This window comes from Ciconia boyciana, chromosome 18 (assembly GCF_034638445.1).
Source record: "Ciconia boyciana chromosome 18, ASM3463844v1, whole genome shotgun sequence".
NCBI lineage: Eukaryota > Metazoa > Chordata > Aves > Ciconiiformes > Ciconiidae > Ciconia > Ciconia boyciana.
Window position 1 is genome coordinate 2,970,522 of NC_132951.1, and position 27,465 is coordinate 2,997,986.

General features: G+C 54.2%; 1 protein-coding gene across 1 annotated transcript in view; it reads left to right on the forward strand.

Annotated features, from left to right (window-relative positions):
- Window positions 1-27,465, forward strand: part of KCNT1 (potassium sodium-activated channel subfamily T member 1) — a 90,293-nt gene that overhangs the window by 37,394 nt on the left and 25,434 nt on the right. The gene's annotated exons all lie outside the window — the stretch shown is intronic.

Genomic DNA, 27,465 nt, shown 5'->3' on the forward strand with positions numbered 1-27,465 from the left:
GTTGCTTTTTAAAGACAAATGTCAGGAAAGAGTCCCAGATACAAAGGAGAACTCACAGTGGTGTAGATCCATCTGACGGCTTCTCGGGGAACTCGTCAGTGCCTGTGGTGCAAAGGCATTAACCCTGTCAAGGCAGCGTGCGGGGGGAACAGAAACCAGTGAAAATAAATGCGAGACAGGGCACAGTGTTTCCTTGCTGGTGCCCTGGATCTTGGTGAGCAGGCGCTGCAGAGAGCTGCTGTTGCCCTAGTCCCAGTGTGTGTCGGTCCCGCTGCACTTCGCCTCTCCAGCCACCCAAAGCCCCATTGCTTGGGAAGACTGTCCCAGCTCCGGAACGTCCCCTGGGTCTTGGTGTGCTCCCCGTAGTGCATGGAGGAATAATCGCTGAAATATAGTTTCTTAGCTGGGCGGCTCAAAGAGGCCATAAGCTCTGAACAAGCTCCTGTGAAGTACCTGAGGGTTGGACTTTTTTTCTGCCTTCTCTGTCCTGCTCTACATCCCCCTCTTGCATCTTGGTCCTCTTCAGACTGCAGGCTTGCAGGGGAAAGGGCTGGGTTCTTGGGCCGGGCCCAGGAAAAGAGGCTTGTTTTGGCTGGGACCTCTTGGTGTGATGGTAACGCACACGGTGAATAATAATGCCTCTGTGCACCGTGAACGCAACTGGGAGAGTCACCGAGATGCCTTCTCATGTCGCTGCCCTGCTGCTTACAGCCCGTTACTGGTTCTGTTTATGGAGATGCCAAGACATGGATTCACCTCAAAGAAAACTGAAGTCCTGGGAAATCCTCCCATTATCTTTGGCAGTCTGCTGCTGAGGGCCTCTGCTCGCAGGCACCGCGGGAGAGGGGAAGGCAGGAGCTGCGATCCGTCAGATACAGGAGCTTAAACGCAGACCACGTCTGCAAGTACTTTGAATTGCAAAGTGCTGCCATGGCCTTGCCTGGCCCCAGCCCGGTGTGGAGCAGCGGTCTGGCCGCACCGGGCCCCCGGCTGCTTGCGGGGATCCACGTCTCTCTCGTGGGGAGCAACCCAGGTCACCTGGATGCATGTCTCTGTGGACAGCAGGTAGGAGTCACCAGCCACCCCTGGTTTTCTGTGTCTTTTAAACCCTGATTTTCATTGCACACTCATCTCTGAGGAAGGTCTGCTGGCTCTCCAGCAGCTGAGTGCTGAGGTCTTGCTCCCATGCTGGTGGCCATGTGCCAGAGAGGACCTTCCTCTCCAGGCTAATGGAAAGGAAATGGAGAGAAGTTTTTAAATTGACTCTGGATCAATACAAACAGTATTTTCTAAGCACTTCTATTAATAAATACATGCATCCTTGCTGTCCAGAGATGACTCCCAAGCATCTCCTGCATGTTCTAATATCTCTGCAATCTGAAGTAATCAATGTATTGGTATCATATTTTTTATTATAAAAGGAACTGAAACTTTGGATTCAACCCTCTCATTAACTGCAACTCCACCTACTGATCGATAGTCAAAAATATGGGCAGAAGGACCCGTCTTGTTTGGAAAAGAGTTACTTGGGCCAGTCTTGTGTGCGGCGTGCTGTGCAGGGCAGCAGGCGAGGGGCTCCTGGGGGTCTCCGAGTGTGTCCGTGCTCTCCCACCTCGTCCCTGTGTGGAGGCACAGCGCTGGCACCCCACGGGGATGGAGGGGCCGAGTCCTACACAAAGAAAGAGGACGGAGCATCAACTTTTTTTTTTTTTTGGCATTTTTTTTCTTTTTGACAGATTTCTTATTTGAACTGAAACAAATGTCAGAGGAAAAAATATTCTAGTGAGGAAGCAGAAACTCCATCTTCCGTGATTTTAACTTCCCATTGGAAAAGAGAACGATTAGTAAACAGAAAAAAAAAAATCTTTTCATTTCCTCAAAAATACTGACATTTCCAGCCAGCTCTGTTGAAGAGGGGTGCTTCTCCTGGTGCTTAGACAGTGCTGCTTTATGCGGCTCGGTGCTAGCCTGGTTGCAGAAGCCTCGCAGCGGGGCGTGGAGTTGTTTTCGCAGGGCTGTGCGTGAGCCTTGGCAACCTCGAAACGTTGGCAGGTTTCGAAAAGCTATTTTGCAAAATGCATGGTGACAATGTAGGGCATTTCCCAGCGACTAAAGGGCAAAACCGGCACGTGTGCACTTCTTGAAAAACACTTCAGCAAATGGCTGGGCCAGGGAGGTTTGTAACGTTTGTCAATGTATTAGTAGTGCTCTGAAGTTTATTAAGCCGTTGATGTCACGCTATTACATTTGTAGGGGTCTTGAAATGTAGGAAGTGGTTGTGGTGGTAATAAAATTGCACGGGATCTTGCTTTTCCTTGGAGTTAGCTGTTAAGTAAAGGGAGGTCAGGACTGCCCTGCAAAGGCAGCACAAGCACAAACCAGCCCGACAAGGAGCAGCCGGAGGGGCCGTGCGGGGCGCGTGCTCCTCGGGAGCCGGGCGATAGCCTGAATGGAAAGGTGATTCTCCTAGAGCAGCTCACCAGTGGATCCCCAGAAACAGGGGTTCGCTAGAGAGATGATAATGAGCCTTAATGACTTTTCAGCTCAGGGACCCTCAAATTGTCGCTGTATTTGTATGAACGCAGCCCCTCCTGTAGAGCAGCAGCTCTGCGGTGGCTGATAAAGGCTCTCGTGAGATGCTGACGCGGTCATGAACGCAGACGTTTTCTAGCAAAACGTGCTCTCCTACACAAGTTACCTTTTGTGGTTGTTGGAAGTATCTTTACATAGTCGATACCTTTCAGGGTGACTTTTCAAGATTTTTGAAGGTATTAAACTGGCTTTTCTTACAGAAAGCTCTGCACGCTAACGCTTTTGGGTTGTATCTCAACATAACAGGTTTGTTTGCCAGAAGAATTTGAAGAAAAACCCCAACCCCTTCCTGTTTCATCAACTAGTTATAATGGGCTAGGTCATGCTTTATTATTCATAAGTTGAATAGGTGCATAAAAAGGAGTTTTGGCAGTTGGGACTGAAAGCTACCTAGATAAAAGGAGGATATTTAACAATGCAGTTGCTGCAGATTCAATTAAGACTAATGAAAAATCTGCTTCTTTCTAAATCTTATTTTCAGAAATATTATTACCACTTCCACTGCTGCTCAGCAATTCCCAGCCATCGCTCCAGCCCCCGGCACAGCAGTGGTCTCTGCATAATGCAGGCATTGAAATGAGAAATCAGCAGTTTGTAATGGGCTCTTAAACTAAAATTAAACATCAATTTCCTGGCTTACGGTCAGATGGTTGGCATTCAGTTAGCCAGTCAAATATTTCTGGACCAGACGAATTCTTATTCGGACTTCGATGTTACCGAGGTTGTGTTTTGTTGATTTTTATTCCTAGATTCCCTTGGAGAATGTGCTGTACAAACAAGGTGTTTGATGTGTAGCTTACCCTCCTATACCATGGGTGGAAACACAGACAGTGTGTCCCTGCAGAGCAGACTCACGGAGCTGTACTTCAGGTTACATTTACAGCCACGGCCCTTTCTAGGAACACGCAGTTTCCCAGCAAGAATGAGCATCCTGGATCTACTGAGCGAGGCATTTTACCCGTTGAGTTCTGGGTAAGCATATAGCAGCCATGAACGGGCATCACCAGCACAGGGGACCTGCAGTTAGTCTTAAATGTCTTTTCCTAAGTAACAGCCCTTCATTTTCTGAGTTACGGGAAAGCGGCTTTATCCATTCAGTGTGATCCTTTACCTTTTGACAGACAGCGACGTACTCCAACAACAACCCAGCACTCACGTGCTTTTACTTTTCCTTTTCTCTCATCAGTGCCCTGGCCTCCCATCTCCCAGCCGAGAGGACCAGGGTGCTTTTGCTGCGTTGCTGGTGGCTCAGTGACCCAGACAGCTCCGGGTTGCCTTTGCTCTGAGTTCCTGCCTTACTCCCGCTCCCTTCAACTGCTCTTACTGACACGACAGCGCTCGGTGCCTGTCTGGGAGGTGGCCTGGGAGGAGAGGCGCTGCTGGGGCTGTAGGTCTTTAGGTGGAGCGTGGAACACATTGCATTGCCTGAGAGACGAATATTTTTCTGACAGAACTACGGCAAAGGAGTTGCTTCAGCAGCCCAACGCAGATCTGAGCAGTCTGAGTAGCTCTGTGGGATTATCCAGCCTCGGGGAGGTTCTCCTCGGCATCAGGCAACCTCTTTTCTCTCTTGGAAGGGAAATGGCTATTCAAACCAGCAGCCCTGTTTGCAGTTTCTCGTGACCCTGCGTTGGATTGCTCCCCTCTCTTCTGGTTTTCATGTCTGTCTTTGTGTTTAAGTGCTTAAACTAGAAAAGGCGTCTTCACGTAGAGGCTCCTGCAGGCGGGAACTGAGTTTCTCAAAGGGTTCTTTGGTGTGGTTTTTGTCACCTTCTATGCAGCAAAAGTATGACAGGAGAGTTTCCATTTTCCGTTAAAATTCCCCAGGTCTTTCCCTAATACCTCGTCTGTTCAGTGCTGCTGCTTGGTGGCATTAGTGCTGAGATCATAATTTAAGCATAAGCCACTTTTCACATCAAACCTCAGTCCTGAAATTAATATTCTTCTGGAATTAGGAGGAATACAATACAATGTAGAATTTGCAAATAGCTCCCTAAAAGAGAGACCTGATTTCCCCCGTCCCAGTGACTCCTGTTGGCCAGGAGGATTCATCAGGCCCTGGGCTGGGCACAGTCCAATCCAGAGGGCTAACAGCGGTAATTATATCTGGGGCTTGAGAACAACGCCCTGAAGTAAACAGATATGGAGCGAGAAGTTGAAGATGAGGCTGAAGCAAACCATGAAGCAGAAGGGAACGGCTCTGTTAGAAAATGAATGCATTGAGCTAATGAATCATTTTGAGGCAAAAGGAGGAATTAAATGTATGATGAAAGCTGGCACACTAGTAAATGGGCTGTGGGTTTTTATCCATTTTACATTTCAAAATGCTGAAATAAGGCCAGGTTGGATGGGGCTTTGAGCAACCTGGTCTGGTGGAAGGTGTCCCTGCCCGTGGCAGGGGGGTTGGAACTAGATGATCTTTAAGGTCCCTTCCAACCCAAACCATTCTACGATTCTATGTTTCTATGAAATAAAGTATGTCTTATGGGGAAATCCCATTAAGAAATAATGCTCTGAGTAGGGAAACAAGGGTTTGGTTAACAGGAAACGGGGACTTGGTTTCTCTTCCCAGATAAGCCAGGGACTGCCTTTGGGTCATGGAATGAGTCACCTTTAGGTACCAATCTTAGGGGGAAGACAGAGGCAGTGAGCAGAGCTCATGCTTGACAGTTCGCTGACAAGAGAGAGGAAGAAAAGGGTTGGCCTTTTCTTCCCAGAGTTTGGTGCAGGATGGTGGTGCCGGGCGCTCCGATAGCCTCGCGGGGTATGGAAGTGTGCAGTGTGGTTAGGGCACACAGCTGGTGCCAGAGGAAAATGTCAGCTTTTCATTCTGAAAGTGAAGTACTTTGGATCCCGGATTTCCCATTTCAGGGCAGCTTCTGCCCTTACCTCAAAGACGGCCTTCGCACAGCCGGCCTTTCTCAGACTTCGGGAAGACTCTTCTAGGTATCAATATGTTGAGTCTTTGTACATAACGTGCATCTTAAAGAAATCCTGTGGTGGAGTTTAATTATTTGCATTGGCTTTTCATGTCACGATGTCTCCCTGGTGATCAGTTGGTGAATTTAGTCTTTATTTAAAGTATACAGTGGGGCAGCATTGCCATGCCACAGTGGTGTGCGGTGGAGCAGCATTGGCACACCATGGGGCAGCATCGGTGCACCGTGGGGTAGCGTCGGCGCGCAGTGTTGGCATGCCGTGGGGTGATGTTGGCATGCCGTGGGGTGGTGTTGGCATGCCGTGGGGTGATGTTAGCATGCAGTGGGGTGGTGTTGGCATGTCACGGGATGGTGTTGGCATGCAGTGGGGTGGTGTTGGCATGCCATGGGGGGGTGTTGGCATGCCATGGGGGGGTTTTGGCATGCCATGGGGTGGTGTTGGCATGCCATGGGGTGATGTTGGCATGCCATGGGGTGGTGTTGACATGCCATGGGGTGCTGTTGGCATGCAGCGGGGCCGTGCTGGTGGGCGGCATTGGGGCGCTCGGTGGGGCGGTGTTGGGGTGCCGTGGGGCGGTGCCGGGCCGCCGCTGTCCGTGGTGCTGAGCCCCGTGCCCCGGCGGCGCGCGCTGCGGCACGCCCGTGGTCTGCCTGGAGGTCTCTGCCTTGAGGGCTGCCATCGAGCCCGAGCAGGAGCAGCTATGGACTGGCGGCATCCCCAAAGGAGGGCGGGATACACGACCCCCCCCTTGCCAGTCCCACCTGCATGCTGGGGGACTCAGGGGTTTAGCTCCTGCTCGGGGCTCCCCTGGCCACAGTGAATTCCCTTTTCTGTTTGACATCTTGAGAAATCGATGCCAAGCGTGTCCAAGGCGTAGCAGCTTTTGTTCTCACCTGAAGAGGGAAAGCCGGGTTGTTCTGGGACAGGTAGCGTGCACCTTGGTGGGTGCCGTTTTAGCCTGGCCAGGCGAGCAGCGATTGAGCCCCCGTGGCCGCTGGCGGCTCGGAGGGAAGCAGCAGCGAGTTCCTCTCTGCTCAGTTCACAGCAGGGGCATTTAGGAGGGGACCTTGCTCTACGGCTTTGTGTCTGCGAGCCAAGCACGCCGAGTCTATTCCCTGGCATGCAGTCCGCACGCTGCTCTTTACACAGAGGAATAAGAGAAAATAGCTTCCTCCCCCTCACGTTGCTACTGAAAAACAGGGATGGGGAAAAAATAATCCCTCAGCCCCTGCCCTGCTTGTGGTGATAAGAGCAATGCAATCATTTTTTTTAAAGGAGGCAGCCAAGGCAATTACATTATTTACTAAACAAAGCCATTTCAGAGATTTCTGCATTGTGGATGTTTTCTCGGTCGTTTTGCACCAAATTCGTCGCAGCAGCAAGGCCAGAGAGTTTGCCTTGACTCCCCTCACTACCAAAATAAATGTACAGGGCAGGATTGTTCCACTGAGCAGCTGTGACTGGGGAGAGAGAAGAAGGAAGGAGATGGTATGTGCCGACAGCTCTAAACTGAATGCGGTGAGGATTGCTATGTATGAGAGAGTTCAGGGGGGAAAGAGGAGGAAGTCACAGAGGCAGCCAAAGCTCGCAGGATGGCGAGAGCCAAGCTGAAGAATTCCCCTTCAGAGAGCAATTCCCATGTAAAAACTGTCCCACCAGCGACAACAGAAGATGTCCATGGGGTGAGCCCCTTGTTACCGGCTCGGAGGACGGGATCCTTGGGGAGTGATGTCGGACAAAGGTATTGCAGGACTGCAGTGGTGCGTGGGGCTTTGTGGGTGGGAGAGGCAGCACCTTTTATCTTTTAAATGAGAGGGAGAGGATTAGTGCCACCACGGGCTGGAGGGGTGGTGGATCAAATCCTTCTGATAGCTATGTTAAAGAGCCACACCAGCTCCAAAGTTGTGTTATGAAATAGGTAGCTGGAGCAGAAGAGAGCCAGTTCCTTTAAATTTTTTATAAGTGCTTCTTGGTTTTTTTTATATGCCAAAAGCATGTCTGAACGGCAGCCCTGAGACTGGGGGGCTGCCACACAACACTGTTAACTTGTATTGCGCCTTATCTGTGCAGTATAAGACTGAAGCTTATCTACACTGCTAACGCCACAGTATGCACTGTACATAAGCACCATGTTTGCATGGAAGAAGAGATGCTTGATCCCTCATCTGAGGAATAATTTATTTGTAACTGCAAAAAAAAAAAAAAAAGCTACCATACAAAATGCTGCAGCCTCTTTCTGCAAGCACACAGCCGATGTGTACAGAAAGAAATGAGCTGTTTTTTCAGGAGGATAAAAATGCTTTACATTGCACTTGCATTACAGTGTTTCAGAAGAAGCCAGGTCCCCTAGTTATGATGAGGATGCATATGTCAGTAATTCAGTTCTCGTTCTGTTCATTCCATTTTCTGTTTCATTTTTTCCCCATCTATTCAGCCTTTCAGCCCATCCATGCTGTCTTCCTTCTCAGCAAAAATTGCCTCACCTGTGGTTGTGTACTGTATATCTTCTAGGATGTAATTCGGTGCTGTTTCTAGCTCCAGTTTCCAGTGCAAATGAGCACTGTAGGAAAGCTTCTGCTCATGGTGAATTTTACTTGCTTGGCTTTAGATTGGAAGGAATTAACGCCTCAGCTTCGGTATCTTGGTGTGTCTCACTGGTGGGCTGGGGGGAAGATGGCAACAAGCCAGGATGAGCGGATGTGGTCCCCACTGGGGAAGCCGAGGAGGGAGGTGTGCGTTGCCGGAGCAAGGCAGGAGCATCGGTGCGGTCATTCCCCCGGCGCCGAGTTGTGCCAGGCACATGCTTTAGTCTCCAGGTCTGGGCGGCAGAGTCCTGGCATACTTGCGGAACTGAGAGTGCATGTCTCAGTCTGATGCGTGGCGTGTCAGCTCTCCAGATGGCACTGATGCTGGTTCTCTGGTGAGCAGGCACTTGGATCTTGTGCGTCGTTGCCTTCTGACTTCGTGAGGCGAGGGCTCACATGTGGGGAAAGCTGCAAGTGGGCATCGTGTGGGTGCATTGGAACTAAATCCCTGAAGCTTGTGTGGTCTCAGCACGTTTTGACAAGCAGTCTGAATCTGCTCCCAGTGTTGATCAGACTGCTTTCGCTCTGGTTTTGTGTCTTGCTTTCATTGCTTCAAAAAGACATCAAAGATGGACCTGTTCTGGACGTACCTACATCTCTGAAGGCACGTCCTGAACGCTACTGTTGGCAAAGCCTTTGGAGTGAGCTTGCTTCCTCTCTGTGCCCTTTCAGGTACTGTTGATGTACCCCTGATAACAGTGCCGGTGTTCAAATCCAGAGGCACTGGGGCTAGAAAAACTCATACTTGCAACTGGGGGGCTCTTACAAACTCATCCCAACCACCGCTAATCAGCTGTGATTAACCGTGCAAGAGGGGCTTCTCCTCTCCTGCGCTCAGGGGCTCGGTGGGTTCCTGCCTAGGACCAGGGAGCCCAGCCTTCATCCCAGGGCTGACCCTCCTTGCCTCCTGGGGGAGCGTGGCAGAAAGGAGGGATGCTGCAAGACATCACTGGATCTGGGGGGCACAGGGGGCAACCGTTCCAAAAATCGCATAGCTACAGCGTTGTAGCGGACCCTTGCCAGCAGGCCAAGTGTGCAGAGCATGCCAGGGTGCCTCAGGGCTTTATAAGAGAACCCAGTTCCCTGGGTTTCACTGGAATTTCAAGTGTTTTGCTGCAGTCTTGTTGTAAGGAGCTGATGCTGCTGAGACATAGAGAAGTTGATGGCAACACTTTTACACTCCTCTGGCAGCGGGCAGAGCCCTGCGAGCTGCCGCTTGCAGTGTCTGAATTCCCGTCTGCCGCGCTTTCCTTCTTCTTTGTGCGCTGCTTCCCAACAATTGTGTTGGCAATTGATTAAGATTTGTGCACTTCTCTTTCACTGCATATGCAGGCAACAAAGGCAGGAAGATTGCCTTGGAAATGATGAATAGCATGTTTGAGATGCTTCGTCTCCTCCGAAGCCAGACACAAGCAGCATTATCAAGTTAGCAGCGACAATTGTCACTGGGAGTTGGGAGTGAAATTACCAGGTGATGGTGGAAGAAGATGCTGTGTTACAGGGTGTTCTCAGGGATGCAAATGAATTCTCTAGACGACTGAATCCACCAAAGTTTATTCTCACCTACTTTATTTACCTCCTTGCTCTGTCTCTTAGTCATTGCAGCATCTCAAAGCTTTTAGGGGTTCTCAGTCAAAACAGGAGGAAAGGATTTTAATTCAGCTGAAGAGAAACCACTCCACAGCCATGCATTGTTCCACACCTGGAGGCAAAAAGGGGAGTTCAGGGCTGGCCCTGGGCATCCAGGACGGGGACGCTTTCCTGTGCGTGGAGAGCTGCGGGCGGGATGGGACCAGCCCAGGCTTCTCATGTGGAAGTAGCTCCCACTGAGGATGCTTGGAGCTACTTCTGTACGTCAGGGGCTGCTCTGAGAAGGGGCTGCAACCAGGGCAGCCTCCCGGCCGCTCCGGGGAGGACAGGCTCTGCTGCCAGACCTGCCGCCCGGGCACTGAAACTCTCCCGGCACGCAGCAGTCATGTGGCTGGAGCAAGCCATGAAAGGTTGAGTCTTTCCCCTACGAGCTGGGCTTTTCCTGAGGCAGGTTGGTCCCATGTGGCTTGTGTTGGGGGAGAATTTGAAAGAGAAAGGTGTGATAGGGAACAAAGTCACAGTAAAGCCAAATGTGGTGCTGTGCTCTCCATCGAGTGGCTCTGTGTTTGGGAGGAAGCTGCTGGCAGGCGTAAGGACGTGTAAATATCTGTGTTTGGATCCCATTTCCTGGGTGATCTCTCTGTAATACCGGAGATGTGGGTTTAAAACCATAAACAAATGTTTTTACAAGACAATCATGTTGTGTTTATGCAGCTCTGCTGGAAGTAGGGGAAACTCTGACCACTGCCCGTCCTGGGGCACACTGGTACCCTTAAGGGATTGCAAACATACCCTGAAGCGATCTGGTTTGGAAGCTCTGCCCTAAGCCCTGGGAGGGCCAGAGGCTGGCAGCGCTGCCTGTCCCCTCCCTGCCCCGCATTTCCACCCTCGCCTCTTTGAGTCGCGTTCACTGAGTTGCCGATAGCCGAAATCTGAACTGCTGAGGTTTGGGAAAGAAAATTAGCATTGCAGAAGAGTTGAGGTTGGAAGGGACCTCTGGAGGGCTCTGGTCCAACCCCTTCTCAAAGCTGGACTGACTTTAAAGTTGGCTCAGCTGGCTCAGGACCAGTCCAGCTGAGTTTTGAACATCTCCCACGCTGGAGATTTCTCAGCCTCTCTGGGTGCCTGGTTCAGGGCTTGGTCACTCTCAGGGGGAATAATTTTTCCCTTGCTTCATCTTGTGCCGGTTCCCTCTTGTACTTTTACTGCGCGCATCCGTGTAGGTAGCCGTTAGGTAGCCGAGGGCAGCAATTAGATCCTTCCCTCACTTTCTCTCCTTCAGGCTGCACAGTCCCACCTCCCGCAGCCTTGCCTCGTCTCTCGGTTTGAGCTATTTTTGGCAGGAATAAATGGGACTTTGCTTCAGCCATGTTGCAGTCAACAAGGTGGCTGGAGCCTACTCAGTGAGAAATAGCAGCACTCTGCTAGGACGAGTTTAATGCAACGTTTCTTGGAGCTAAAGCACTTCAGGGACTGAGGAAGTCTCCCAAATGTGTCTGAAAATGTAATTTCTGACCAATGGATGTTTGTTCCCTCAAGGGGCAGCCAGGTGTTAACAAACAGGTCCTGCTAAATGTGTTTTCATCGCCTGACATTCGCACGCAAGCAGACCAGCCCAAAGGTCCAGTCCGGCCGTTGAAGCCATTACAAGCACTCTGTCCTTGCAGCCAGGTTTCCCGGTGATGGTCTCCGTAGCAGGTCGCAGCAGCAAGTGCCTGGATGCAATTTCTCCTGCTGTCGAACCATTGCTGTGCCGTGTTGCTGAATCCCCTCCCGGGGGGACAATAAGACAATAAGCTTTTTTTTTTTTTTTTGGCATTTCTTTAACAGAGGCTTTTTCCAACAAAGAACTTCTGGAGACATATCTCTGTCTTCAGTGAATAGCATATGCTGGTTTGCCACTTCAGCTTTTGGTGAGCTGTTTTTATGCGGGAGAAATGCTGTGGCAGGGAATTCCCTTGAGCAGGGTTTGCCCATTCCTGCCCCTGCCAACACGCACGGTCCTGCCTCGATTCTTCTGCCGCTACTCTCTTGGCTGCCCGCTGAGGGTTTAGATCAGAAATTTGAGAAATGCTGAGGCCGGGGGTATCGGGATGGTTTGGTTATGGGAGGATTTCTGCGTCTGTGCCAGACCTAGCTCCTGCACTTCTCCTCCCTGAGCCGGGACTGTCTGTGCCACTTCGTGAAGGCAGTGCTGCCGCGTGTCCCCGGGGCGGGCAGGAACCGGCATCGCTGCAGGCAGGGTCCCTGCGGGAGCCTGCACGGAGAAGACCTGAAAGAGAGCCCCGGGAGTCCAGAGAGTTTCGCTTACAAAGTGCTTTGGCCTTGATCCGCTTTCCCTCTGGCTGGGCTGGGCAGGCCCTCGCAGGGATGTATTTCTGGCAGCGGGTATCTCTGTACGGAGAGCGCTGAGCCCACGTCTGGGTTCGCTGTGCCGTGCGGCTGTTTGCTGACAGGGTGTTGATACTCTGCGATGGTTGCCCAGACTGGAGCATGGCATCTCCAAGCCTTACCCTGGCAGTAACCAAGCCGCGGGCTGGTCTCGGAGCTGGGGTCCAACCACCCAACCTGCCTGCGGGTCTGTGCCCAGCGTCCCCGTGGGAAGGTGCCCGCTGTGCATCGCCTCCCCTCGCAGCCTCGCGTGTAGTTTCCTTGGGTTGTTCTTCCAGGCGCCGTTGTACGGCTGTGTGGGGGCTGGCACTGCTCGCACACCATTTAACCTGGGCATTTCTTTCTGGTGTAGCAGAGGGCATTGCTGTGTGATGCTGAGCGTGTTTTCAGCGTAGGATCACTGCAAAAAATGGGCAGGGTGCTCAGTTGCTGAACTCCGTTATAAGGGCAATATGCAAACGCGCTGCTTGATCCTGATGAACAGGAAATGATCCCAGATCCCGGCTGCCAGCACAGCGAGCTGACAGCTGGCATCCTTCGCACTAAACAGAGCCGTTCGTAAACACAGCCAGAGATTTCATCCCGGGCTGCGGCGTGGGGGCTTGAGCCCGGCTGTTTCTTGTGCTCATCCCGGAGCTGTGCTGGAACGGCCCCAAGTTCTGCTCATCCTTCCCATTTTGTACCCACTCCTCTGCACAGGGACAAGACCCACATCACCGTGTCCCAGCCAGGGCTCAGCTCTGAGCTCCTTCCTGTGGGTTTCAGATGTGTTTCGGTGGTTGGTCCCCTGTTTGTGGTCCCCGTCCCTCAAATCCCTGTCCCTGTCCCCAGGCACACTCCGGCAGAAAGCGTTTGCACCTCCCTGGGCGCGGGGCAATGCCACCCCCCGAGCTGGCAGCGCTGCAGCCGGGCGCCTGAGGGGAACAGGCTGAGTTTTGGAAGCGCTGAGCACTCCTCCCACGGCTGCTGGTGAGACACCAGTGCCGCTGAAAATCTCGGTGCCCTATATAGGTGCTGACATGCAAACAAGGCACCTAACCTAAGGATGCCTACACTCCAAACACGCACTTGGGCTTTCGCGCTGTTTATTTTAGGTCCCTCATTCCCAAACAGGTCCCATCAGGGCATGGGGATTAGCGTGTTCCTTCTCCTCTTCCTCCACTGGAGGCTTTCCTGCTTGCGCTGAGAGCGGGATGCCAGCCATGGCCATCCCTCTGAGCGAGCACCAGCTGCCGGCACTGCCAGCCTGGCCGTCGGGGCTGTGCGGGACTGTGTCGGAGCGGGGTCTCGCACCCCACTTCCAAATTCGTGCACAGTCCTTCCTCCGCAAGGCTCAGCTGCTTGACGGAACCGCAGGGACCCGTTTAGCTCATTAGGAAAGGCAGGGAGGTGTGCGTTAGAGCAGCCTCAGCATCTGTAGGGCCTTTTTGCCCAGCAGGCAGAGCCCAGTGCCCAGGCTTGGCAGTGCCTGCCCCTCTGGGAGAGCCAAAACTTTCTGGAAGATAATTGCAGGCAGCGCCGGGAGCTGCCGGGCATTGGGCTGGGAACGGCTCGTCTGGCCGCAGCGGGCAATGCTGCTTTTTTGGCACCGCGCCTTGTTTGTTTCTAAACTTTATGTATTTTAGTTGCGATGTAGGTTTTGCAGAGGAACGCCAAGGAAGACGACCTCTGTGATTAAAGAAGACCCCCTTGAGGTGCCGCTCGGTGGGGGAGGAGGCAGCTGCCGGTGTGCTGCCTGCCTGCCTGCCTGCGCGGCACGCTTTGCTGCTGGTGACGGGAGGGTTTGTTCTTGTGGCACTTCTCCAGCCATCAGGCCGCTCTCAGCGTGTGCCTGGAGCAGTCGGTGGCTTTTCGGAGTGCCCGCCAGCACGGCTTGCTGAGCTTCCTCCGGACCGGGGGTGCTGGGGGCTCGAGTCCCTTCCCTGGGGTCATCCCTGCTCCATCCCGCAGCCGGGGAGGTGGGCTGCCCTTCCCCGGCTCTGAGCACAGCCTCCCCTCTCGCACATGTTTGTGAGCAGGACGCGTGCATCTTCCTCTCCCTTTCCCCTTCCTCTTGCTCGTTCCTTCTCCCCCTCTTTACTTTCTTTTTTCATCTCCTCCCATCTGTCCTTCTCACATCAGGCTATTTTGGGGGATGAGTTTCTCACTGTCAATATGGTAGGAACCGTAGTGCATCTCCTGTCTTAGAGGATGAACGCCACTTCGGGAAGCCTTTCCAAGCAGTTATCTTGCTTGGTTCATGTTCACCCCCCTACCTTGCCCCTGTCTTGGAGGCATTTCAAGACCAGGGGGCTAAAGGGCACTAAATCTGGCGGCTCTCTCCTCCGGCTCTGAGACGAGACCCCCGGTCTCGAAATGCCTCTGAGCCTTGCAAGTGGTTATTAAGCAGCCTGAAGCTGAGTGTGATGTTGGTGGGTCGTTACTTGTGTCTTTGTAACTTCCAGGGGCTTTTAGTCAAGGCAGGATTATTTTCTTGCTTGAAAGTAATAGGAACTGCAGGACCAGAAGTGAATTTTTAGTACCCTTCATTTACCGAAATATCACCCAGAAAAATCAGGAGACGGCGGCGAAGGCGCGGAGCTGGCAGGGAGTTTGCTGAGAGGGAGCAGATCTCTGTGCAAGCTCAGCTGAGCCGCTGCCGTGCTTTGCTGCTCTCTCCTCCATCTGAGCATCTTTGAGCACTTTAAACGCAGGGAAAGTATTTAGCCTCAAATTATCCGCATGAGACAGATGAGCTAAATTCCACCCAGATCCCGCAGCGCCCTGGCAGAGCTGGGAGGAGAGCTGGGGCTTGGGGCCGGCCGCCTTCCCCGCTCCGGAGTGAAGGAGACCCGGTCTGCAGCCCGAATCCTTGGGGGAGCGGGGCTCGGGGGTGCTGCCCGCGTCCCTGCCCAGCTCGGGGGAGAGAGCTGCCTTGGCCGGGCTGTGCCGGAGCCGGAGGCGAGGAGGAGAGGACGGGCTGAAAAGGTGGCTGCTCAGCCGAGGAGCTGCCGCGCAGCGTGGGTGGGCAGGTGATTGCTCTCTCTTGTACATAAGCAAGGTTTATTAGTTGCCTTTTGTTCTAATAATAAATACGCCATTGTCTCTTCACCTTCTAATAAAACCTTTCAATTTTGTAAGCGAAGGTCGGGCTCGCTGCCTGTGTCATAATTATCTTCCATGGTAGGAATGAGATGAGTTGAGGTTTGTCTGCACAGGGATACTCAGGGAGGCAGATCTGGATGAAATAAAAAGGTGAATTTAAAGTAGATTATCTAGAGCACATTAAAAGCCAGTGTAACCTTTCTGAGTCAGTTAAATGGCTTTAATTCGGTATATTATAAATCTACTCTCTCCTTTCAAGTGAGACTGTGCACAAAAGGGTTCATGCCATTCTGCTAATCCCCTCTAGCAGTTAACCTGGATTAATTGTCAGATAAGTGACACTGCAGAGTCCACAAAGGCCGGGGTGCAGTTTGTGAGGAGCAGCAAAGGGAGGATGCTTGGGCAGCCCCCCCGGTGCTGGGTTGGCGGCTCCACTCGGGCCGGGCTGTGGGGCCGGTGCGGGACTGGTCACTGGAGCCAGGCACGAAGCCCAGGGTAGAGGCTGGTGCCTGGCAGAGAGCTCTGGGGGGGAGTGGGGACGGCTTGGCCACGGGGCGGTGCTGAGCAGCCCAGGCGTCTGTCTGTCTTTCCTTCTCCCTGCAGAAAATGTATCCTTTCCCATAGTAAACCAAACTCTCCAAGCTGAAACTTCTAAAAAGTTTTTGGGGTCTGGAAAGCAACTCTTTTCAGATGAGAATTGGAGCGATTTTTAGTTTTCTTAAAAATAATTTCCGTATTTTCTCAGCATTTAGACTGTTTATGAGCATTTGGGTGCCTGGTGGGACAGAGAGGTTTCAGTGTGATATCTCAGGGTCGCTTCTTCCCCCTGTGATCGGCATAAAGCAGTTCATTCATTTGGAAGCCGAGAGCGCCTTCTTGTTACTATTTTATAGCACGTGTTTTAACCGCGGCACAGAGTGGCCAAAGCCACTGTTGGGAAGGTTTACGGTCTGTCCATCCCTTTGGAGTCCCTTTTACTCGTGGTGCCTTTTTATGAGCGAGATGTTTATTTGCCTCGCGAGCCTGTGGCTTGCCTGTCTGGGGAAGGTGTCCTGGGAATTTACGGTTGGACTCGATGATCTTAAAGGTCTTTTCCAACCTATATGATTCTGTGATTCTGTGAATTGTACTGGCTCATCCCGGTGCTCTGGGACCCACGGTGACGCCAGACCTTGGGGATCTGCAGGACCCCACCGAGCTGTGTGATTAAATGTACCATTGGTTTTCAGGAATGTTCTTCTGCCTTGGGAAGCTGTGTCTGAAATAAGCCCCTGTTCGTCCTGTCTTCCCGGTTGCCAGCTGGCAGTATATTAAGAGAAAACCAAATCATTTGCTGTTTCTTTCCCACAGACGTCTCTGCGAGGCATAAAAGGCTCCTGTGCAAAACCAAACGCGAGTAGAGGGGCTTGAACAGCCCCTGCTGCTGATGTGGGATAATCCAATTTGGCAGGAGGGAGGCTGAGCCGGCGGGGCTCCTTCCCGGGGCTGCGCTTGCCTCTGGTTTGCAGCTGGAGGAAGCCTGGGTTGTTTGCCATTAATAAACGCCAGGGCTGCTGCGAGGGACGGTGCGGCTGATAGACCCACCCCGGGGCTTGGTATCGCTGGGAGAGATGGGACGAGAGACCGCTTGGGTGTGAGCTGACCGAGCTCCACGGTGGTCGCTCGAGCAAGCTAAAAATTAGCAGAGGGGGAAGACGGCAGGTCAACGGCTTTCTTTTCGCAAGTGGATTATTTGTGGGCAGGGCTGGGTGTGCGGCCCCAGGGGCACAAACCCGGGCTGGGGGTGCTGGGCTGCCGGCGGGAGCCCCCTTGGGCTCCTCGGAGGCCGGGAGCGGTGGCAGAGGCTCGGCCGGGGCTGAGCCCGCAGAGCGGAGGTGGGAGCCCCTGACTCTCCCCGCAAGCAGCCCCAGCACCTCCTGCCCCGTGGCCCCCCGAGCAGCTCCCCGTGGAGGGCTGGTGGCCAGGCTCGCGGCACGGCCGCCCGCTCGTGGGAAGCGGGGCTGCGTGGGAGCCTCTCGTCTAGACAGAGCACCTCGGCCCCCGCGCCGGCTCCCTCCCTCGAGGCCCCCAGCTTCTCTCCCAAACTGAGCATCTCCCGCACGTCTCCTGGCTCTGACGTGGGGGGACGTCGCTGTCGGTGTCACCTGGGACTGCGGCTCCGGTCGGCACAGCCTGCGCTCTCGGCGGGCGTTTCGGCTCCGGGGCGATGAGCTCCTCCCTGCAGCCTTCGCACAGATAATAAAAGAAGAGTAGTAGCAAACTAAATCATGTCGCGGGGAGGCTGCTCTGTGTGCCTTGTAGCTGAGGGGTGAATTAGCTTTCCTTTGGACCCGCGTTTTAATTGAAATGTGAATTTATTGCTTTTATTTAGTTTGAACTATATTGGAGTGCTGTGGACTCATAAAGCATGAAGCAAAAGAAAAGAAAAACCTTTATGAGCTGCAGCTGCCCCCTTTGCTTTGGATATATTTCTCGATTGCCCAGACTCACATTAAATAAGGAAAGGAAAGAGGGCACTGCCGAACCCCGGGTGGAAGGGGAGGGCTCCAGCACGCTCCAGGAGCAGTCTCAGCTAACGCCCGTGGTGACGGGGACCCGTGGCCATCCACGGGGATGGATATGTCTTGAAAAGAGCGTTGTTTTTTGCAGAGGGAATTTTTTCCTTCGCAGCTGCAATTGCTTTGTTTCATAGCTCTGTCTGTCTGTCTGCAGGATGTACAGTACACGAGCACGGGCCCCGTGGGTGCTGCTTGCAGAGCCGGTCCCTTCACCTCCCACCCGCTCCCAGATATTTCTGTTTTCTTCTTTCTCCCCCTACCATGCCCCCCCATGTTACCCTCATCGTTCCTTTCTCTTCTCTTCTTTTCTTTTATTTTGTTTTCCCTTCTCTGGTCATCACCCGTGTGTATAAAATCAGCTCAGTGAAGGTTTGTGTAGGAGAAGCGCAATGTTAGGTTCCTAAAAGCACCCCAGCCGGCACCTTTCAAAATCTAATTTCTCCGCAGAAAGCGTGACACTGATTTGAGACAGAGCAGTGATGCAGTTTGCGAGACTCATCAAAAAAATGCAAAAAAAGCCTAAAAAATGTTTCTATCTGTGGAGCGGAGTCCTTAAAGGGGCCGTACACCCGCAAAGCCACCAGAGCGTCACCAGGTCCCCAGCATCCCCTCCCTGGGGACCTCGGCAGGGATGCACCCCAGGCGCGGCGCAGCCCCCGGCCGAGCACTCGGGCGGCTGTTTGTCCCTCTGGCATTGGCGTTCCCCGTGGCACGGCTCCGGCTGTCGCTCTGGTTTCTGCCCGGCAGCTGTACGTTTCCCTCACCTCCTGTGATGCTCTTGCTCTGTAGGCCTCATGCCGAGGACTTCAGCGTGGATTCCTCCTTCTCGCAGTAAGTGCACTGCATGCATTCCCCTGCGCCGGCACTGCGGGGAGGGGGCGAGGGCTCCTGTGGCACCGCCGGCCCCAGGGACCGTCACTGGGGAAAAGCCAACCATGTTCTCCGGAGAGCAAAAACCCCTTGCAGATTGGGGCGTTTGTGCGGTGCATGTGTGCATGGTGTCTCACGAGCCAAGTATTTTGGGCAGTTCCTGCCGCCAAGAAAAGTGGTTAGGCTTGACTTTAAGGTAGTGATAGATTATTCCGCTTTTAAGCGAGCTGATAAGCACGAGGTTGGTCCTTTACTGCTCTTGGCACCAAGGAGTTGTGTACGGGACCAGCAAACCCTTCTGAAAGAGCAATGGTTCCCACCGTGAGGAGGACTAGCTGCGCTCAGAGACAGACTAGTTTCTTGGGCAAGAAGTGATAGCCTTGGCAGCAAATCGGTGATTACCCGTTAGCAATGAGCTCCGTGCACAGACTCTAATTAAACAATCCAGATTCATCAGCAGAAGCAATTACAGGAGCAGACTCATGAGTGTCAATCTCCAATGTTGCAAAACAAATAAGCCAAACAAAACACAGCGTGTTATTCCGTTGCTTCTTCTCTTTCGGGGTTTTAATCTTTTTAATTATTATTATTTTATTAAGAGCAAGTGGTGCCGCTGCCCGGCCGCGAGCAGCATGGAGCCAGGGCTGGGGCTGCTCCGTGCATCCGCGAGGCTGCCGAGACCTTGGATGGGCGACGCAGCGGGAAGATGACTCGGGGGATCAGCGTGTCCTTGCCCAGGGCCCACGGCTGGGGACACGTCCTCGGACAGCACCGAGCGAGAGCCCTCTGCCCCCTGGTCCGGGGGCCTGATCCAGGCCCCCGCATAGCACATCACCGCTGGCAGGGGCTCCCCGTCCTGCCTGGCTCAGCACCCAGCTTCGGGAGCGGGCTGCGGGCCAGGGCCCGCTCGCCGCAGGCGTGTTGCGGTAGGGTTGCACGCGGGCACGGCACAGAGCCCGTTGGTGCTCCCCTGGCTCCTCTCGGCCCTGCTCGCCTTGTGCCGCCTTCCGGCGGTGCAGACACGCGCCGCTACCCGGAGCGGTGCTGTCCCCCGGGGATGGCCCCGAGCCGGGGCTCCCAGCCTGGGGAGGCACCGGAGCAGCCCTGGGATGAAGCAGCCTGTCCCGCTTCACCCCGGAGCTGAACTTGTGGTTTTGGGAGCCCTGCCATGCATTGCCACCCCTTGCTCTTTGTGTGGGAGATCTTGAACTCCAGCCCCTAAGTGCATCCCTGCTGCCTCCAGTGCTTCGTTTGGTGCCTGAAAATGAGCTCCACAACTGCTAAATACAGTTGGAGAGGGACTATAGCTGCCTTCAGGAACGAGGAATTGATAAAAATCCCATTTTCATTGCAGTGTCCTCCCTAATTAAAAAAAAAAAACCACCACAGGAAAAAGAAGTCCAGCAGCAGATTTCTTTTTTACCATCTTTTTTACAGATTTGTGAAGCCTTTTCACCATCATGTGTCAGGGGTGGCCAAACCCCGGCTCGGCAGAGCCGTTGTGCCCTCGGTGCAGTGCCTCCTGCCCTGCCTCTGTCCTACCAACACAGGAGTGCTTGTGCGGATGAGTTCAGGGCATCGGTGTGCGGATGAGTTCCGGGCATCGTTCATCTCATTGTGCAAGACGAGTGGCCGTGAGACTGGCCTTTGAAGCCAACCTTGGTCTTGGGCAGAGTTTTTCCAGAAGCAGCTGCTTGGAGCCTGTTTTTCATCCCCAAAAAACAGAATTACAGTGTTACTCCTGGAGCCAGGATGACATTACCTGCATCCAGCTGTGTTTAATTTGCTGCGGAGTGGCTGGCAATATCGCTCCTTTCTTTGGGCAAAAATCACACTCCATAAAAAAACAGGAGATGGTTTTTTTCTGATTTATTCTCATGGTAAATGCATGAAATGTTGAAGAAACAAGGTTTCGAGCCAGTCCTGGGGCAATGTGTGCCACAGCATCCCGGTTCCCAGCGCAGCGTGTCTATTGATGTGGGACTCAATTTTGCTAATCATCGTTTGTGATGTGCCTCAGCATGTTCCCCGCCCGGAGCCTGAGCAGCTCGGCAAACTCATTCCCGGCGCTGTGTGCATCGTGGCTCGGAGTGCTCCGCCAGCCCGGCGGGGCCACCCAGGCAGCCCGGCCCAGAGGCCAAAGCTGGCGGGAGCAGCTGCCTTCCCGCAGGGCTGCGGCGGTGGCTACGATGGTGCCTGCGAGAGGCTGATGTGGGACCTCCTGAGTGCCTCGGGGCTGGCCGGTGCCGCGATCCGTGGGGATCGGCTGGGACTCTGCAGAACAAGGGGGAAGTGGCTTCAGTATTGCACCTGCTAAGGGATGGGGGACAAGAGGGATTCGTAGAAAATGGGCACATTTCCCCATTTTTGCAACACTTTCCCCATGTTTGCAATACTTGGCCTTTTGGACCGTGCAGGCTCTCCCACTGGTCTCCCAAGTGCTCTCGCGTACCTCCCAGGCACTGAAACCTGCCCTCCTGGTCCCAGCCCTTCGCCCTGAGACAGGTCTCCCCTCTCCTCTTCCCTCCGCGGGTCGGCAGCGTTGGCCGGGGAGGGCTCTGCCCCCCAAAGCGGGGAGAGGCAAGCGATGCCCCGGCTCCCGGTCCCTCTCTGGTTGCTTTGTGCTTTCTTGTTGAAAATTGTGCCAGAGATTTATTGGAGAAGCTGCTGCAGCGAGAGATGTTTGGGGGGTGTTTGATAAACCCTGGAGAAGCTGAGCAAAGCTCCCGGCTGCGGTGGCGGTGAGCGTGCTGGCGGGGCTACACGGCTCGGGTGGGGAGCGGCCGGGTGCCCAGCCACGTTCGGCTTCCAGCACGGCATCAATCCCGCCCGGCTTCTCCGCAGGAGGGGTGAACCTGCACATCTCCCCAGCCGATGAGGTGCCCTGCGAGCACCACAGCCCGGGCCGCTGCGGGCTGCCAGCCGAGCCGGGAGCTTGCAGAAGATGCAGCGAAGCAAAACCAGGCGACAGATTTTGCAGGGCCCCTGGTGCGGGCTGATCCCCGTATGGTGCACGGGGGGGATGCAGAGGGCGGGGGGGCTTGCGGCAGGAGATGCTTCCCCGGAGCCGTGCAGCCCCGTGCGGTTTTGAAGCCGTTTTCTTGCACGCTTGCCGGCACAGAGCCGGTACAGCCTCGTTGAAACCCACAACCCTTCTCCTTTGAGTAATTGTTCAATTACTGCTTATTGAGCGTGGGGGCAGCTTGTTCCCTGTTTCTCACTTTGGCAGGCACCCAGGTTTTCTGTACGCACACAGCCGTACAGCTATTCCCCCTTTCCGTCTCAAAGCCGTGCGCTGGGAGCAGCTCGTCGCGCCGGCGAGCTGGGAGCTCTGGTGGGAAGGGCCGTAGCTGCCCCTCGTCCTCCGCTCGTCTCGGGATGGATGGAGGATGGCAAATGAACGTACCACAGAAGTCGCGTTCAGTACGCAAAGCTCACTTAATGTCATCCGTCTCGCTGTAGCTTTTGTACCCGAATGCCTGTTACCATCAAGAAAACAGTGGAAAAAAAGAAAGAGCATCTCCGAAGGAAATCAGGAGGGCTGGCGGCTGCTGGAGGTGTCTGTCTGGGTGGTTCGTGTGGTTGCCATCAGCAGGTATCTGAGCCTCAAGCTGGCTGCCTTGGTGGTTTGTTTGGGAAGGACTTTGGCCTCAGCTCAGCTTCCCCTGGTGCGGCATCCCCTCCCCTCGCGGAGATGCCCCGTCCCTGGCTGGGTGACAGCCCCTCTGCCCCGCAGCCAGCCCAGGGGCTATCACCCAGCCAGGGGCTGGCCGGCCGTCCTGGCCTGCCGCCGGGCTCTGCTGGCACCGGCCGCCCTCTGTGCCGGGCCGGTGGCCAAGCGAAGGACCGGAGGCAGCCCGGCCGCGGTGCGGTGCCTTTGCCGAGCAGTACGCTGCCTTTCGCACAATATCCTCTGCTGTTCCTTGCGCTGCAGGGTGCTGAGAGCCGAAACGTTGCAGACCTGCGCTTCCAGTGCCTGCTGGTACCCACAGCCCATCCCCGGTGAGCCCACCTGGGCTGTCAGCACATTTCTTTAATTCTTTAAGCTATTGTTTGCCACAGCCATGTTTCTTATGTATTTAACCCATGCGGTTTTGCAGGGAGGATGCAGAGCCGTCCTCCGGGCTCAGCCAGAGTGGGGGGATGAAGTGGGGTCTCATTTGAGACTACAGTGTCTTGGCAGAGCGGGGTGTTGGCAGCCACCAGATTGCAGAGATTTTGGGTTTGTTTTGGTTTTTTGTTTCCCCCCAAATCTCTGAAGAGTCTCATTTGCATCCCACTACATGATGCAAGAAGTTTCTTGAGAATTTTCCTGGAATGAGAACAGCATTTCCCGCCCAGCCGGAGTCTGAGAGCGAGGATTGGAGCTGTGATTGAGATGCTGAGATTTTTTTTCTTGTCTTTCAAGAGCCATGTTTACTTGAAGAGATGCTTCTCATGGCAAGAAGTCTCTATTATGAAAGAGAACAAAAGCTCCCTGGGCTCCTAAGCCCTTCTTTAGAGGGCAGCAGGGAGGCTTTGGGCAGCGTCCCAGCACAGGGGGTGGCAGCTCGCTCCCTCGGCTGGCCGGTGGATTTGGGAGCCATCTCGGTTTTCAGGCCATGCCCGGCAGCGGTCACATGCCACGGGGACCGGAGGGGAGCTGCCTGCACCCGACTGCCCATGTAAGTCTCCTGGGGACGCAGAGCTTGGGGGTACGTCTCTGTCCCCCCATCCCTGCCCGTGTGGGTTTGCCCCAGCGTGGGGCTGCACGCGGGTTGCTATTTTTCGTGGTTTACTTGTCTGTAAGGGGAGCGTGTTTATCCCCAGCTCTCTGGGGAAGGTACAAGTATGGAGCCGGGGCCGTGCTCCTCGGTGTCTATTTTAATGCCGGTGAGCCGGGCTGTGCACATCCTGGTCTTGCATCCCGCACTTTTCCAAACAAACTATCGTATCTTTTTTGGGAGCTCATCATCTTAGAACAAATTGCCTCTAATCTTAGATTAATAAAGTACAATAAATAACCGAGCGAAGAAAATGAAATTGCTCAGGCATTATGAAGTGCATAATAGCGGTAATTACACTTCCAAGCAGAGGGCTTGTAACTCAGCTTGTACCGCGATGATTATCTGCGCGGCCGGGGAGGTTCAGCCGGGGCAAGGCGTGCTGCCTGCTCCCTTCCCGCAGAGCCTGCCGCTGCCTGCAGCCCTCGGTGCTGCCCGCGCTGGGCTGGCACCGCGCTGCCCGGCCGGCGGGAGGGATGCCCGGCTGCGGTGGCAGGGGTGGGGGCAGTTTAAATGGGCCGGCTCGGCTGAGATGCTGTGAACTCAGAGCCCGTTGGGGTTTGTGATTCGGGGCGGTAATGCAGTCGGAGTTTAGCTTGATTTTTATTTGAAGTTAACTTCTTGACAGCAGAATTAAAGGGTACGTTTTAGATGATATAATCTCCTTCCCTCAGCTGGAAATGGAGTAGGAGCTTTGATACTTTCTGATGGTTCCTGCTGCCTGGTAAAAGCCATCGCCTGTTCGGCCGTGGGTCAGCTCTGGGGTGTCGGGTTGACCTGGCACTGCAGAGCGGGTGCCAGCGCTGGGGTGGGCTGTCGGACCGGGGCGATGTCCTGGTCCCCGTCATGCCGAGCCCTTGCTCTGCCCTCCCTCCTCCTCCAGACAGAAGCCCCGTGGGACGGTCACCCCGTGGGGCGGTCACCCCACGGGGGCTGCTGGGGCTCGGTGGGGCATCAGCGGGGCCACGGCTGCAGGGTCCCATACAGCTCCAGGGGCTCAGCCCAGAAAGCAGCGAGGGCAGCTTGTCTGCACAGGAACACGTTCTTCCTACATGCTTTTATTTCTTCATCTCTTTGCAGTGATAAATACCCTCTTTCCCCCCCGCAAGACCTGCTTCAGTGGCTTTCCAAGTGTTTCTTCTTCCTGCAGCCGTTATGATGGATGAATACATGGGTTACTTTGTCATAAAAAGTTAGATCTCTTCTAATCATTCAGTTCTCTTATCCATCAGTGTTTATATTCATAGTCTTAAGGTGGGCTGCAATGCTATAGATCAGCAAACCATCTGTCTGGCGACAGAGATTTATATTGCTGTTTGTTTCTTCGGTACGGAGGCGAATGTCTGGGAGACGAATCGTGCTCCCTGAAGTCTCCCTCTCCTCGATGTGCTTAATCCTCAGGGACTCTGATGAATGGGGTGCCCAGCGTTCATGACGGAGCTGAAGGCCAGTTCCTAGCATTTCCTGGGCATTTTTAATAAGGAGAAGGAGCAATTAGCTTGTGTGCGCAGTGTCGTGAGCAGTCGTGGCAGCTGATTTATGCCCTGACACAGATAAATTATGTGCCGAGTCTGGCTTTGGAAATTATTAATTTTAACACGTGTTAAAGCTGTGCTTATGAAGCTCTGCAGTTATGGCTGCTCGCTCCTACGGCATCGTGCTGGCTGAGCCAGCGCTGGTAAATTCTCCTGCTCGCTCCCCAGTGCTCGTGGTCCCCGTGGCAGGGTCCACCTCCCCGCTCCCTTCTCCTGCCAGCGAGCGCGGCTGGTGAACACGCACCGGGTTCGGTGCAAAGCCCCCTCCGGCCACGCTCCCTGCCCCTTAGGCTGGCCGGTCCCCGCGAGCGTCCGGGCCCCAGGGGCGATGCAGGCTCAGCTCCTGTCCCTGCTGCTGCCGGCTGGGGACGTTTGGGGTGAGGTATGTTCTTGGTCAAACCCTGCAGCTGCCACCTCAGGTTTAGCATCAAATGCTAAAACACAAATGAGCCTCGCTTGATGCTATGAAACGTCCTGGTGAGGAGCGATGCGCTCACATCACTGCTGATGGGTTTGCCGAGTGCTGCCAGCCGTACCCGCGCGTCCTTCCCTTGGCGTTGTAACCAGCACAAATGCTGAATGTCTTAACAGAGATGGGTGACTGCCTCACCGAGGCTGTTGGTTATTGTCACCTCTGTTACGTGACGTCCCGTGACGTGCGTGACGTCCCGCTGAGAGATCCGGGCACGGCGCGGGGTCTGCAGGGGACGTGCCTGTGGGTGGGCAACGAGAGCTCAGCATTTGCTTCCCAGTTAAGGCTCCTGATTTCTTTCCTCTTCGGCTACATCGATGGGGACAAGATGAGCCCGCAGCGTGGAGCCCTTAGGCTCTGCCCGCAGCAGCTCCGGGGCTGGAGGGGCTCAGGCGGGTGAGTCTCACCCACCTCCCGGGTGCTGCCTCTGGTCCCGGCCGTGCTGCTCCAGCAGCATTAGGGCGATGCTGAAGGACGGGCTCTTACAGCGGGCCGGCCACCCTGAGCCCGACAGCGGGTCCCTGCCAGCCGCCCGACCAGGCAGCTGCCCGTGGCTTCCCGCTGTGTCACTCCAAGGGAGGGTAAGTCAGAGAGCAGTTACTGGCTCATGGCAGAAGTGCGTAAAATTTGATAGCCTGTGTAAAATTTTATCCCAGCTATCATCCCTGAGGTGATGGGTTTCTCTCCGTGCATTTGCCTTTTGTACGTAAGAGCCTTATAAATTAAAAATCTGACTTTTCAACCTGATAAGGGAGTCCACAAGAAGCCCCGAGGAGCTCTCCCGGGTGTGCCACACTTCTTACACGCTGGGCGGTTTCCCCATGAGTGGTCAGGCTGGCCGTGAAATGCCAGCAAGCACCAGTGGGTACCAGGACGAGGGACTCCCGAGCAATGAGGGTTTCATAAAACCCCTTCCCAATTTGCTGCCCAATCAGCTGGGCATTAACTATCAGTAAATATTTGTTTATCCCTCTGTTGTCAGAGGGAGCAGCAGCTGCTTTCCAATAAATCAGGATTCGGTGGGGTGTGCCAGGCAGCATGCTTGGCTGGAGCCGGCAATGTGTGTGCACGGGGGTTGCACAGGCGAAATAAAATGGGGTGGTAGGTTTAATGACTGTCACCGTGAATTTGCTCACCTCAGTCTATGCCTCGGCTTGGTAATATGCCTGATTAATGCGATCTTGACGACCTTCTTCTGAGCAGTTAAAAAACCAGTAATAATAGTAACACTTACTTAAGAGACTTGTTGAATACAGTGAAATAGGGGAAATAGCTAATTCGTTACACTTAACTCCATTATTGGCTGTAACAGTAACGAACAGACTTTGTCTTGCTCAGAGTCTAAAGCCGAGGCATCGGGAAGCAATCCCTTTTAGCCTGCACTTAGCAGGCAGGAGTGTAATTTATAACCCTGCCTGGTGTGAATAAGTGAGTTTGTAAAGGGCTGCGGGCGTTTGTAAAGTAATAGGAGAGGCGGGTGGCAGATGAGCTGAGCAGGGTCCAGTTTTGCCTGCACACCCTTAATCCGGGTGGGCTTGATCCCAGACCCCTCTGACATCCATGGTGAGGAGCCTCCAGCCTTGGTGAGGCTTTCCTCCGTCCACGCAGTCATGGGCATCCACCCGGCACGCGGGGACCGGCAGGAGGGCTGCTGATGGGGGCCAGTGGTGGAGGCTGGAGCAGCTGAAGATGAAGACGTGCCCGTGGTGGTCACAGCGGTGGACGGGCCATTTTCAGTTTCACCTGCGGCTCCTCCCTGCCGGTTTCTGCGGAGTGCCGCACTGGGCGGCTCTGCCGCGGCGCCTTGTCCCGGTGCCACAAGGCACCAGCGGTTCCGAATGCCAAGTGACGTTTGGAGTTGGTTGGCAGCTCCTGGGTTTTTCTGGAATGGCCAAATGTGGTATCTTAGCAACAAAGGGAATTTTTCTCCTTTTAGATCAGATTTGTTTTTTAACAGCTTCGATGCTGAACGTTGCTCCTACCCGGGCAGAGCCAGGGCACGGGTGTACTGGGGCTGCTGCCCTCGCCGACTCCTCTGCTGCAGCCACGGGGGGTCGGAGCAGGTAGAACGTTGCTGGGGGAGAC